This window comes from Oryctolagus cuniculus, chromosome 9 (assembly GCF_051225735.1).
Source record: "Oryctolagus cuniculus isolate XC-2025 breed Fujian yellow rabbit chromosome 9, ASM5122573v1, whole genome shotgun sequence".
Classification (NCBI taxonomy): Eukaryota; Metazoa; Chordata; class Mammalia; order Lagomorpha; family Leporidae; genus Oryctolagus; species Oryctolagus cuniculus.
The window spans coordinates 45,495,264-45,509,173 of NC_142875.1; the positions used below are offsets into that span (position 1 = coordinate 45,495,264).

Here is a 13,910-nt window from a genome sequence, read left to right on the forward strand (position 1 = left end):
AGGATCCAGATCTTTAGAAGTAAAGAATAATGGTATGATAAAATTAAGTTCAAGTGACTTCTTACTTGATTTTATGATTGTGCAGAATAGAATTTGTGCATAAGATCTAGCCATGTAGAAATGGTAAACACACACACACACACACACACACACTCTGATAAAAATGCTTCCAAAGAAGGTTATGAAGGGGGGGGTGTCAATTTATGCTCAGAGAAAGGTAGAAATCTACAAATTTTGAATAGAGAAAGAACACATCACCAACAGTTTTCTTGTGAACTTAATGAACAGATATATGACAGTGGCTTGGTCTTGGGAAATGGATATCTAACAGGTGATATCCTGTTATCTAACAGATCACTAAAGAATTCTAAATGTGCACAAGAAATATCTCCCTCAATGACAGATGTCTGTGCTGTGTTTATTGTATTTTTTGCTTAAGCAGATTCCCTAATACAATGTGGCATTAGAATGGCTATAGGAAATTGCATGCACTGCCTAGTCCAATGAGGTAAATTACTGTAAGTGAACAACATTGTAAAGGAGATTATGAGGCACTAAATCAGGACATTTCATGCTAGTGGAAGTATCATGAATGCTTTACTCATAGGAAACAGAGACAACAAAAAATTGAATTCAAGATCCCAAACTTAGCACATATATTTATATTTTCTCCTTTTAGGTATTACAGTAAATATGATTAATTCTGTAACAGAGCTAGAATTCAAAAGAACCAGTGCTATCAGCAGAACAAAACTTGGATTAATCTTTCTAATAGAGGAATCAAATGAGATTGGATTAAGGGAAAATCCAATTAGTTTCACACAGCCCTTGATTAGATAGATAGATAGATAGATAGATAGATAGATAGATAGATAGATAGATGTAAAGGACAAGCAGAAACAAACAGATTTGTATCTCTCTCCCAAATTATCATCAGTTTGAACTTCAGAGGCATCAGTGACTTATGTGAGCATGGGTTTGTGCACACATGGTTGTGTCTGTGTGCACACACCTGTGTTTGAGTTTTGTGTGAGGAAGAAATTAAAGAAATCTGGACGCTTCAGTAGGACAAAAACTGACTTTGATTTTAATTCATAAGGTGACTTGGTGAACTCAAGTGGACAGTCCAAGATGGGGTATCCAGTACAAAAGGGCAGGGGAGCAGTTCTCAATTTACATATTGGACTGTGACTATCCCAGGAACTACAGAGAAAGAAAATTCTTCAGCAAGTAGTAAAATCTCCAAACCAGAGTAGTCTTCACATTAAGCCTGTTCTATGTTCAACTCATAACTGCATTTAGACTGAAAGGCATTCTCAATATCCCACAGGCAGAAGATGAAAGCGTGTAAGGAGTGTTGAGCAGTAAGCAGAGATTAGATCAAAGGCTTAAAGCACCCCATTAGCACCTTCACTGAATGCAGGCAGAGACCACATTCATCCCCAGAGAGCACATGCAGAAGTGAGCTTTCCCACCAGCTTCTATCATTGGAGGTTTTCTGCCTCACCCTAGAGTTCATTCAGAGGATAATTCCCTATGCATAGGAAGAGGATTCAGTGAGGAGCACCCCTCCAAAAAAAAAAATCCAATAACAACAACAACAACAACAACAACAAAAATAAAAACTTATTAAACTACCGCCCTGCTCCAAACACATTAATGTCATATTCTCTGAACCCATTATTTTGAAACTAGAGATTGACAACCAAAAGCCAAACAAAACTAGCCACTTACAAATTTAATAGTCCTTCATAATGAATTTGGTATAAAAAAACTAACTCAAAAACTAAGTTATAGAAGTACACTCCCAGGGGCCTATAGCAGAAATGATAGCTAATCTACCATTTAAAATTCTGGAGAGGCACTGGACTGTAAGGCAGCACCTAACATGGAGGCCAGAGACAGAAGCTGAGCTGAAAACCAAAGGAAGAATCACAGGTCTCTTAAAGGAAAACATGTGCATATTGTGTGCCACTATTCCATCACCGAATATACACAGAAATACACAGGGGTTAACACTAAATGGCAAATAGTTCTTCTCTAAGGAAGTTGAGATAGTGATAAAATGACAGCAAAAGTATCTAACAGAATGTTTGGAGCCTCAGAGTAAAGCCTTCTCTGTTCTAAAAATGTCTAAGTCCCTAACTCACAACCCTCCTTGTTAACCCTAAAACACAGACTACCAGTCAACTCCAATTTTACACTGAGTTCCCTACAAACCTCCCATTGGGAAATGTGAGACATCATCTTATAAATATATCAGCAGAAGAAACCCATTCTACCTTTCCAGCGCTTAATTATTAAAATAAATGGATAACCAGAGATTACCAGGTAGATAGATATCAAGTGAATAACTATGGCATGGAAGATAACCAAGATGAAAAAGACAAAAAAAAAAAAAAAGATCCCTGATGAAATATGTAATTAAAAAGAGAATAATAAAAATTAGTATATCTAGAGAGATTGGAAATGAAGTTACATCTTTAAAAAAAAAAATAGAATACTGGGGCAGGCATTTGGCCCAATGATTAAGACACATCCATTACGAAGCTCATGTCTCACATCACAGTACTCGGTTCAAGTCCCAGCTCTTCTTCCGAATCCAGCTTCCTGGTGACACAGACTCTGGGAGGCAACAGGTGATGGCTCAAGAAGTTGAGTCTCTGCCACCAAGGTGTGAGACCTGTATTGATTTTCTGGCTTCTGGGTTCAGCCCCAGTCCAGCCCTAGCCATCAAGGGCATTTGGAGAAATAACTAGCAGAAAGGACCTCTGTCTGATTCCATCTCTCTATTGATCAAATAATAATATTTAAAAAATTAAAATAACAGAGTAACAAAGAAAATCAGAAAACCAACCAGCCAAATGAGAATAAGGGTTTCCTGTGTTTGTCTTTTCACTTTCAGCCACCTTCTCCCCTTGCTCTCTCTCATGTGAAAGTTGTTTGGCTGAAGCTCTTCGCAAATAGTCAGACTTAAAGTGTTGTTCTCACTAAAAGAAGAAATACATTTCTAAAATATCCATTTCTGTGCAAATGGTGAAACTACATATTTTAGCTAGGAGAAGTTGTACAGTAGAAGAGGCAGATAGAGTAAAATCTTGATGAAAAATAAGAGAAGTAAAATTAAGTATACTAGATACAGAGGAGGGTTGACTTGTGACCCAGCACAAGTGATTGGCTTGATGGGTGAGCAAGCTCTGGCTAAGGTTCCTGGATAGGACTTTATAAATACCACACAGAGGCCTTAATTTCAAGTGTTTTGCAGCAGAGCAGCCAGAGGGGAGGCCTCTCCAAACCTCGGCTCCCCTTCAGAGGCTTGGCCTGTGGTTACCACTCGCTTGGATGGCTGGTATCTGATCAAACAAGTGCCTGGGTTTGAGTCCTGGATCTACTTCTGATTCCAGCTCCCTGCTACTGCACACCCTGGGAGAAGGCAGGTGATGACTGAAGTATTTGGGTCCCTGCCACCCATATGAGACACCCAGCTTATATTCCTGGCTTCTGACTGCAGCCTGGCCCAGCCCCAGCTATTGCAGGCATTTTGGAGAGTGAAACAGAGGATTGCAGGTCTCTCGCTCTCTCTGCCATTCCAAAAGAAAAACAAACAACGACAAAAACTGGACTCTTACAAACTGAGGAGAAGAAAGGAACAAAAGTGTGTGGGTGAGTGAATTTTGAGCTCTCAAAATCTACACTTGGAGGAATGAGAGGAAACTCAACTCTAGGAACGTGTGAATCTCCTACACCCCAGAAACCTCCTTGCGGCGCTGTGTTCCTGCGGTTAGTAAATTTCACTTTTTCTGCCCTACCTCTTTATTCTCACCTTACTTTCCTAACCCTCTTTTCTTTAAAATGTAGACACTAATAGCTATCATGTGATGCTGCTGAGAATTTTTACTGCAATAACATGAGGAGGAGCATCTTGCATAGTGTCTAGAGCATGCTGGGAACGCACCCAAAGGAACTCTTAGTGCTGAAAGATTTGTAGCTCCTACTGCCAAGTACTGTAGCCACTTCATGATTTATCTCTGCAAATATTAATCTTCTTACCTTTTGCCTGTTAATATTTAAGAGCACTAGCATTAATACGATGGCTGTTGCTATTGTTACACTTCCTTTTCCGTCATTGGTTATTGATGTGGATATATTCTCCATGACAAAATGCTTAAGATAATGCACAACCCTCGTTTTTTTTTTCTTTCATTATTCAGAAAAAACTATGGTGGTTTACAAAATTTTAAATGTACAGTAACCTCTAGGAAAGTTTGCTAGAGGATGCAGACTCCTCCCCCAGAGTTTCTGATTTGGACCTTGGGGGAATTCATGCAGAACCCACGGTGTTCCAATTCTGTACTTGGGGAATCAGTCCTGGCATATGAATTGTTGAGAAATTAAAATATCTTCGTCTGTCTCTGAGTCAGCTATTTCTGGTTGAGCCATTTATTACATCTTAAACTATTAATAGAGTGTAATATCCCCATCTTTACTCTTACTTTAATTCAAAAGGAAGAGAGTTCTGCTGTAGGGAAGTCAATTAAACCACTCATTACTATAAATATGATGAAGGTAGAAAACCTGACAGCACCTTAACTCCAGTAAGGTACTTGCAGGCAGATTTAAAAGAGCTTAACTGAATATTTATGTGGCCTCCAATCACATAGGTGTAAGTGGTGAGTATATCTGTAGTTGCAGTATCGCGTTAGTGCTAGTGCTCCAGTGTGATGGCCAAATATACAAAACATGACTGACTAGTGGGGGGGGGGGACTGAATGTAGTCAAATTGCTGGTTTAGGTTCTGTGTGGAGATCTATATAAACAAAGTCATTTAACTTGCAATTGATTATTTTATTATCTAGAAGCCATTAGTTCATTTGTTTAACAAATAACTTCTGAGCATGTTCCATGTGTCAAAGAACATGTAAAACAGATTATTTTTATTATACAAATGCTCTTAGTGAAAATGTACATTTTAATTTTGTCATAAACCAGATAGTACGTTGTTATTAGAAGTCAAAACTCAATATGACTATTTCCATTGGAAGCATATTTCAAGTTATCTTTGCACATCTGTCCCCAGGGAAAGCCAGCTGATAGACTGGTTATAGAATTTTGCATTTATGAACCTCAGCCAGTTTTATACAAAGATTATCAATTCGTTAGCACATAGAGCATACATATGATTTCATTCAAATCTATAGTTTGATTTGCTTATCAAAGGATTCACTCTATTTTGAAGCCTCCATGTTCTTTTAATTCTCCGCAGGCTATTATATGGAGAGCTGCAGAAAAAAGTCTTCTCAAACATGTCCATTATAATTACTTACCAAAGGGGAGAAAGCATTTCAGAACACTATGACCTACTAAAAATATTTCATTCCTCTTCCTTTTTTCAAAATAAGTATGTCTGGAATTATTAATATGTGATTTACCTTGGGCAAAATGTAACTATGAAGTCAATAGTAAGTAATATATTGAAGAAAATTGTGTATGATTGGTAAGCTTGTTCCACTAATACATTTAAAAAGATTTAGTATTTAGATTTTTAAAAATTATTCATACAGGATTAAATATAAAATATGTTAGCATTTATTTTAAAAATTCACTGCTGTGCCTCTCAGTCAGAAATATTTTACCATTATTTATGTAGGAAAATCAGATTTGATTTATATCATTTTGACTAAAAATATCTTTTATGGTTGTGCAACTACCTTATGTGTCAAGACTATTTTTGCCACACTTCTCTTTAGAAAAACTTTGTAAATCCAACCCAACATTTTTTTTTCAAGGATATCAACAGGACACAAACCATAACATGTGATGAAAGCAGAAAGGGAACTTTAAAATGATCTGAAAAAGCTACTGTGGTTTTCTGAATGCAATCAGGTACAAGTAATAAAACTGGCTGAAGAAAATAAACAAAACTTATGAAATATATAGATAGTAATCTGTTAATGGAAAAATAAATACACTCAAAGAAGATCCAGGGGAGATAATGGGAAATCGAGTGAATAAGGTATTCCATGCTGAAATCCATTTTCATGACAACTTGATTTTGGTCATTAGATACTTGGATTAAAATATTCATATATAAATAAGGACATGATGGCTGCTTGAAGACAATAAGGCCTGTAAAATATCACTGTCTTGTTTAAAGAGCAGTCTAAATAACTACCCCGTTTCAGAGTCTAGGATTAAAATGTGAAAAGACTTGCCGCGGCTCACTAGGCTAATCCTCCGCTTTGCGGTGCCGGCACACGGGGTTCTAATCCTGGTTGGGGCGCCGGATTCTGTCCCAGTTGCCCCTCTTCCAGGCCAACTCTCTGCTGTGGCCCGGGAGTGCACTGGAGGATGGCCCAAGTGCTTGGGCCCTGCACCCCATGGGAGACCAGGAGAAGCACCTGGCTCCCGGCTTCGGATCAGCGCGATGCTCTGGCCGCAGCACGCCGGCCAAGGCGGCCATTGGAGGGTGAACCAATGGCAAAGGAAGACCTTTCTCTTTCTCATGTCCACTCTGCCTGTCAAAAAAAAAAAAAAATCAATAGGAAGAATTAAATTTTGCAGACACATGTGGTAAAAACTCCAAAAATAGGAGTTCCTAAAACTAAGGGAATAGATGAGTGAGTATGATAAAAACACTATACAATGTCTAGCAACTTAGTAAGCTATAACCAGAGTTTTCACCGTTTCTCATTTGATCTCCGTAGACAAAATGTATGAGAAATGAGAATGTTGTTCTACCTCACCCACGAAATTTATACTCAGAAATACTAAATTTTCCAAAATATCTTTGTGTTTTCCTCTAGTACACCCATAACTGCCTTACATCTCACATCTTGTTCCTTTAAATTTGATTCCTTCTATGCCAATTTTTTTGCTTTTTTTTTCCTTTAAAACTAGTAGGCAGTAAGTATCTTGATGATATGATGATGGTATAGTTTTTTTAAAAAAAGATTCATATTTTTCTAAAGTCAGAGTTAGGAAGGGAGAGACAGAGATCTTCCATCCACTGGTTCACTCCCCAGAGGGCTATAGCTCCCTGGGCTGGGCTAGGCCAAGGCCTGGAGTCAGGAACCTTCTCTAGGTCTCCCACATGGGTGACAAGGGTCAAAGCACTTGTAGCATCTCTCACTACTCTTCACAGGTCATCAGCAGGAAGCTGGATCAGAAGGAGAGCAGCTGGGACATGAACCAGCACCTGTGTCACAGGTTTTGGCTTTATCCACTATGCCACGAGGCCAGCCCAGATAGCATATTCTTTGAGATCTATGCAGGTACTTCAAAAAGTGCCCGAAAATGGAATTAACAGTATATTTGGTTCAAAAAAAAAATTAAATCCGTTTATATGAGAACTTTTATAAAAATTAATGAAAAGTATGATTTATGTGAAAACTGCCTGGATTTACATTTTTTGCACTAAAATTATTTTAATTCTATTTCCGTGAACTTTTTGAAGTACCCTTGCATTGTGCCTGCCTTTGAGCAAAAAGACTACGTAGTACATGTTAGCAGATCTACTAATATGTGATTGCAGAGCAGGGCTCTTAACCAGAATTCTAGATCATGTTTTCTCTGAGTTGCTTGATTTCTGTACATCAGATTCCCTTCCTTCTAAATTCTGAGAAAGAATGTTTTCTTTTTTTTTCCATGAAATTTGTTTGGGGTTGACATTACTAATAAATTACTCCTCTCTCTTTCTTACCTTCTAAGCAAATTGAGAGACTTTATACTCTGGTGTTCAAAGTGAACATTTGTCTCTTACACAAACAATTCAGGGTGAACATAAATTTGCATATGCCCAGTCGAGGATAAATCTGAGTCTGTTGAGCCAAGCTGCTGCCTCTCTATGACTCTGGGTAAGGAGGGAAGGAAAGGAGACCCGTTCAGTGAGGATCTTTGTAAGACTGGTATTCTGATTTGAATGAAAACTGAAAGAAGATAGGTATGTTTCATTAATTGATGCCCTTCCTCATCAATAGTGAGGTTATTTTCAGTCAGGAAAGACTCCATATAATGATGACAAAAATCAAAAATGATATTCCCTATCACTAAGTCCTATGGGTAGTACAGGAATATGGCAGTTCTAGGATCTTAAGTGATCCAGTCCATTTTTATACCAAATTCCACTTCGTATTTCAGTAAAACTGCATCTTCAGTCAGTACGTCTACCAGCCGACAAAATGAGGAAACAGATTATATATTCTTTTAAGTACGCCTGCTACATTGCACACACCAGTTGATTTTACAACATATTGGCCAAAACTAAGTCATTTCCAATACTTATCTCCAAGATAGCTAGTAATTGTTACCTTTATCTTACATGTTTTCATTACAAGCTAAAATTTAGATTTCTATTACTAAGGGAGAATGTACTCTTATAGCAAGAACAGCAACATCGACTCCAGCAACCTCTTACCTACTGGTCATCACTAGAAGAGGCAGAGTTTCAGTCACATTTAATCGTTGCTTTTCTTCTGTGGTTAACAATTTTCAAACTATTGAATTTGAGTGTTTACCTCTTCCCAGCTTGATTAAGGCTATTGTATTCTTTTACGCTTTTACTTTTTAGTTTCTTTGCTTGCTTTTTTCATTCGGTGTGGGGAATAGGAATGCTTTGACCCTGTGTTTACTCTGAGATTTGTGCTTTGCCTACATTCTTTGATTTATGTTATTTTGCTCAAAGTCAGGGCACTTTCTAGGCTTTCAGTCATTTAAAATCTTCTTTCACCTTATGCTTTTGAAAAAGGATGTGCACAGGGTCGGCATTGTGGCATAATGGGTTAAGCTGCTGCCTGTGAGGCCCTCATCCCCTATGGGTGCTGGCATAATTCTTGGCTGCTTCATTTCCAATCCATCTCTCTGCTGGTGGCCTGGGAAAGCAGAAGAGGATGGCCCAAATTCTTGGAATCCTGAACTCACGTTGGAAACTTGGAAGAAGCTCCCAACTCCTGACTTTGGCCTGGCCCAGACCCGGTCATTGCGGCTATCAGGGGAGTGAAACAGATAATGGAAGATCCCTTTTCTCTTTCTGTTTCTTCACTCCCCACCATGACTTTCAAATAAATAAATATTTAAAAAGAAAGATTACAGAAATGATATATTCATATATATTTCCCTTACAACTCTATTACCATTTGAGCTGTTGTGGCAAATATAATAACAGTATACTAGTACAACATTATTAATTTGTGAATTGATTGTTGAACTTTAAAAATGCATGCATCTTTTATCTTAACTACTTTATTTAGGTATGAGTCACAGAAAAAACTTCACATATTTATAGAGTGTGATGATTTTAGAGATATGTACAAATATATACCTGCGGAATCAACTGCACAGGATATACCTTAAGGCAAAACATCACCTGTAGGTTTCTTCTAGCCTGTTATTACTAATGTGAGTTTGTGTGATAAAAATACATAATACAGGATCTACACCCTAGCAAATGTATTTTTTCTAATTATTACTCTGTATGGTCAATATCCAGGGCTTATTTACATTATATGAATGAAACTTTAAACCATTTACTAATCCTTCCCCTCCTGGGTGTCTATAAAACCTCACTCTACTTTCCGCTTCTCTATGTGTATTTGACCATTTTAAGTTGATCATATAAGTAGTACCATGTAGTGTTGTAGGTTCATCATCAAAGTGCTATTTCATATCTGTCTTTCTGGTCCAGTTTATCGCTCTTAGCATAACATCCTCTCAGTCCATCCATGTTGTTGCAAACATTTACTTTTTTAACTTTTATTTAATAAATATAAAATTACAAAGTACAAATTTGAATTATAGTGGCTTTTCCCCCATAACCTATTTCCCACCCACAACCATGCCATCTTCCACTCCCTCTCCCATCCCATTCTTCATCAAGATTCATTTTCAATTATCTATATACAGAAGATCATACTAAGTAAAGATTTCAACAGACTGCACCCACAGACACACAAAGTATAGGGTACTGTTTGAGTAGTAGTTTTACCATTAATTCTCATAGTGCAACACATTAAGGACAGAGGCCCTACAAGGGGAACAGGTGCACTGTGACTCCAGTTGTTGATTTAACAAATGACACTCTTATTTATGACATCAGTAATCACCTGAGGCTCTTGTCATGAGCTGCCAAGGCTTCTTGAGTTCACCAACTCCAATCTTATTTAGACCAGGCCATCATCAAAGTGGAAGTGCTCTCCTCCATTCAGAGAATAGTACCTCTTTCTTTGATGACCTGTTCTTTCTGCTATGATCTCACTCACAGAGATCTTTCATTTAGGTCATTATATATTTTTTGCAATAGTGTCTTGGCTTTCCATGCCTGCGAAAATGTCATGGGCTTTTTAGCCAGATCTGAATGCTTTAAGGGCTGATTCTGAGGCCAGAGTGTTGTTTAGGGCATTTGCTATTCTATGAGTCTGCTGTGTATCCTGCTTCCCATGTAGGATCATTCTCTCCTTTTTAATTATGTCAATTGTTATTTGCAGACACTGGTCTTATTTATGGAAGTCAGTTTGGAGATTGCTCAAAAACCTGAATATAGCCCTACCATACAACCCAGCCATCACATTCCTTGGAATTCACCCAAAGGAAATTAAATTGTCAAATAAAAGAGCTGTCTGCACCTCAGTGTTTATTGAAGCTCAATTCACAATAGCTAAGACATGGAATCGACCTAAATGCCCATCAACAGAAGACTAGATAAAGAAATTATGGGATTTGTACTCTATAGAATACTATACAGCAGTAAACAACGAAATCTGATAATTTGCAACAAAATGGAGGAATCTGGAAAACATCATGCTGAGTGAAATAATCGGTCCCAAAGGGATAAATATCATATGTTCTCCCTGATCGGTGACAATTAACTGAACACCTAAAAGGAAACCTGTAGAAGTGAAATGGACAGTATGAGAAACAATGACTTGATCAGCCCTTGTCTTGTCAAGGAACAACTTACTATTTTACTCCTTTTAGTATTTTTTTGTTCTACTTAATACCATTGGTTGAACTCTTTAATTAACACACAATTATTCTTAGGCATTTAAAATTAACTGAAAAATGATCCCTGTTATATATAAGAGAGGGAGGAAATGTATAGTTTGGCACATGCTCACTCGGACTTAGCCCTAATGGTAGAGCTAGAAATGTACCAGAGAATTCCAATTCAATCCCATCAAGGTGGCATATACCAAGCCATCTCACTAATCCTAGTGATCAATTTCAGTTCATAATTGATCAAAAGATAGGATTAGGTGTCAAAGAGATTATGTTTACTTTTTTGAAGGCTGAAAATATTCCACTGCATCTTCACACCACATTTTCATTATTCACACATTGACAATTTATTTGCATTCTTGACTATTGCAGATAATGCTTTAATGAACATGGGTATGAAGATATCTTTCTGAGATCCTGATTTTATTTTCTTTGTATATATACCCTGTGGTAGGATTGAGTCATACAATAATACTATTTTTAAGAGTTGATGAAACTACATACTGCCTTCTGTAATGGCTGCACCAAATACATTTCTTACTAAAATGTACAAGAGTGCACATTCCCTTTATCATAAATATTCATCTTTTTGGTTTTTTAGTGATGTTTATCACCTTTTTATATACAGTCATGCGTGACAGTGACAGGGATAGTTCTGGGAACTTCAGCATCAGGAGATTTTATCATCGTGCAAACTTCTGGGATTGATTTCAGTGGATGTGTACTCTTAATGCACAAGTTATATAAGGCTCCTGGCAGTGTAACATGGCATGTTATTTTACAGTAAATTTTTTAAAGTGGAAGGAACACAAAATATAGTAAACAACCAGTAGCATAGTCATTCATTATCATTCTCAAGTATTATGTACAATACATAATTGTATTTCCTATAGTGTTATACAAAGGGCAGTACATAGGTTTGTTTGTAACAGCATCACCCATTGACAAGTTATGGTTGTGACAATAACAGTGTAACTAGGTGATAGGTATTTTGCCTTTCCATTATAATCTCACAGGATCACTATCGTATGTATCATCCTTCTTGATCAAAACATTGTTATGTGAAGTGTGATTATACTTATTAGTCATTTGTAGGTCTTTGGAAATTTTTTCTTTTCTTTCACCTGTTTTTAATCAAATGTTAGCAGTTGCTATTGAATTGCAGGCACTCCTTATGTAGTTTCATTATTAACCCTTTATTAGATAATTTGCAAATTTTTCTTCCATTCTGTATGCTCATTTTGTTGATTATTTCCTTTGCTGTGTAGAAGTTTTTTAGCTGGATCTAATCTTTTGTGTTCTCTTGTTAAATCCACAAATCTCATTACCAAAGCCAGTGTTAAAAGTTTTTTCCTGTGATTTCTTGTAGGAGTTTTACTTTCTGGTTTCATGTTTAATCTTGAATCCAGTTTGAATTTTTGTGGTGTAAGATAAAAGTTCAATTTCATTCATTTGCATGTGTATATCTACAGTACCATTTGGTGAAGAAAATTTGATTTCCTCATTTTCTATTTTTGGTCACCTTGTCAAAGACCATTTAATTTATATATGCATTAATTTACTTATCGGCTCTCTGTTCTCTCTTGGTATATGTGTCTATTTTAATGCTAGTATCATACAATTCTGATTACCATAGAATTGTAATAAATCTTGAAATCAGGAAATATGATGCCTCTAGCTTTGTGTTTTTCTTTAAGATTGCTTTGGCTGTTTGGAGTCTGTTGTGGTTCCATATCAATAAAAGGATTGCTTGTTCTATTTCTATTTAAAAGAAATGTCCTCAAGATTTTGATAGGGATTAAATTGAATCTGTAGATTATTTGAGTAGTATAGATATTTTAACAATATCCATATTTTCAGTCGTTGAACATGGAATGTCTTTCCTTTTATCTATGCCTGCTTTAATTCTTTCATCAGGATTTTATAGTTTTCATTGTACAAGGCTTTCACCTCTTTTGTTAAGCATATGCCTAACTATTTTATGTTTGACAACATTGTAATTAGATTACTTTCTTAATTTCCTTTTCAGAAAATGAGCTATTAATGCACAGAAATTCAACTGATTTTTGTACATTTATTCATGCATTTTTTTCTCATTTGAAAATGGCATGGTCATGTAAATATAAGTATCATATAGGTATTTGTAGAAATAAAAGTAAATAAAATAAATAGGAGGGCCAGCACCCCAGCGCGGTGGCTCAATAGGCTAATCCTCGGCCTTGCAGCGCCGGCACACCAGGTTCTAGTCCCAGTCAGGGCGCCGGATTCTGTCCCAGTTGCCCCTCTTCCAGACCAGCTCTCTGCTATGGTCCGGGAGTGCAGTGGAAGAACAGGCTGGCACCTGGCTCCTGGCTTCAGATCAGCGAGATGCTCCGGCCACAGCGCGCTGGCCGAGGCAGCCATTTGAGGGTGAACCAACAGCAAAAGGAAGTCCTTTCTCTCTGTTTCTCTCTCACTGTCCACTCTGCCTGTCAAAAATAAAAAAAAAATAATAAATAGGAAAGAGGATTTTGGCAAAAGAAGGAGAAAAGGGGAAGGAAACATGGGTAGATTATTTGTGCTGAATTTCATGAAATAGAAATATTTGGATCATAAGAACAGGTTATACCTCTATCAGAATCAATTGGGGAAAATGTTCACTTTAAAGTATCTTACATATCTGTGTAAAATTATTCGGAAATAATTATGAAATGTGTATATTGCAGTCAAAATAGGCAGGGTAATACTGCATTTTTATTAAATGGCTTCCATAGCTGTCACATAGCTGTCACAGTTGATTAATAAAATAATTAAATAATTGCCTTTATATGCTATTTTTCCTTTAGTGTAAACAAATCCAAATCTCATTGTTTTTCATGAGAACAACACAAAACAAATATTTTGTACATTAATATCAAAAGGAAAGCCTTTGGACAATATTA

At 36.9% G+C, this 13,910-nt stretch overlaps 1 long non-coding RNA gene across 1 annotated transcript in view; it reads left to right on the forward strand.

Annotated features, from left to right (window-relative positions):
- Nucleotides 1-3,169: 3,169 nt before the first annotated feature.
- The window catches only part of LOC149124557 (uncharacterized), a 28,458-nt gene continuing 17,717 nt past the window's right edge, over nt 3,170-13,910 (forward strand). The window contains exon 1 of the long non-coding RNA XR_016213737.1: nt 3,170-3,780. This is a non-coding gene — a long non-coding RNA (uncharacterized LOC149124557). The remainder of the gene's footprint in view (nt 3,781-13,910) is intronic.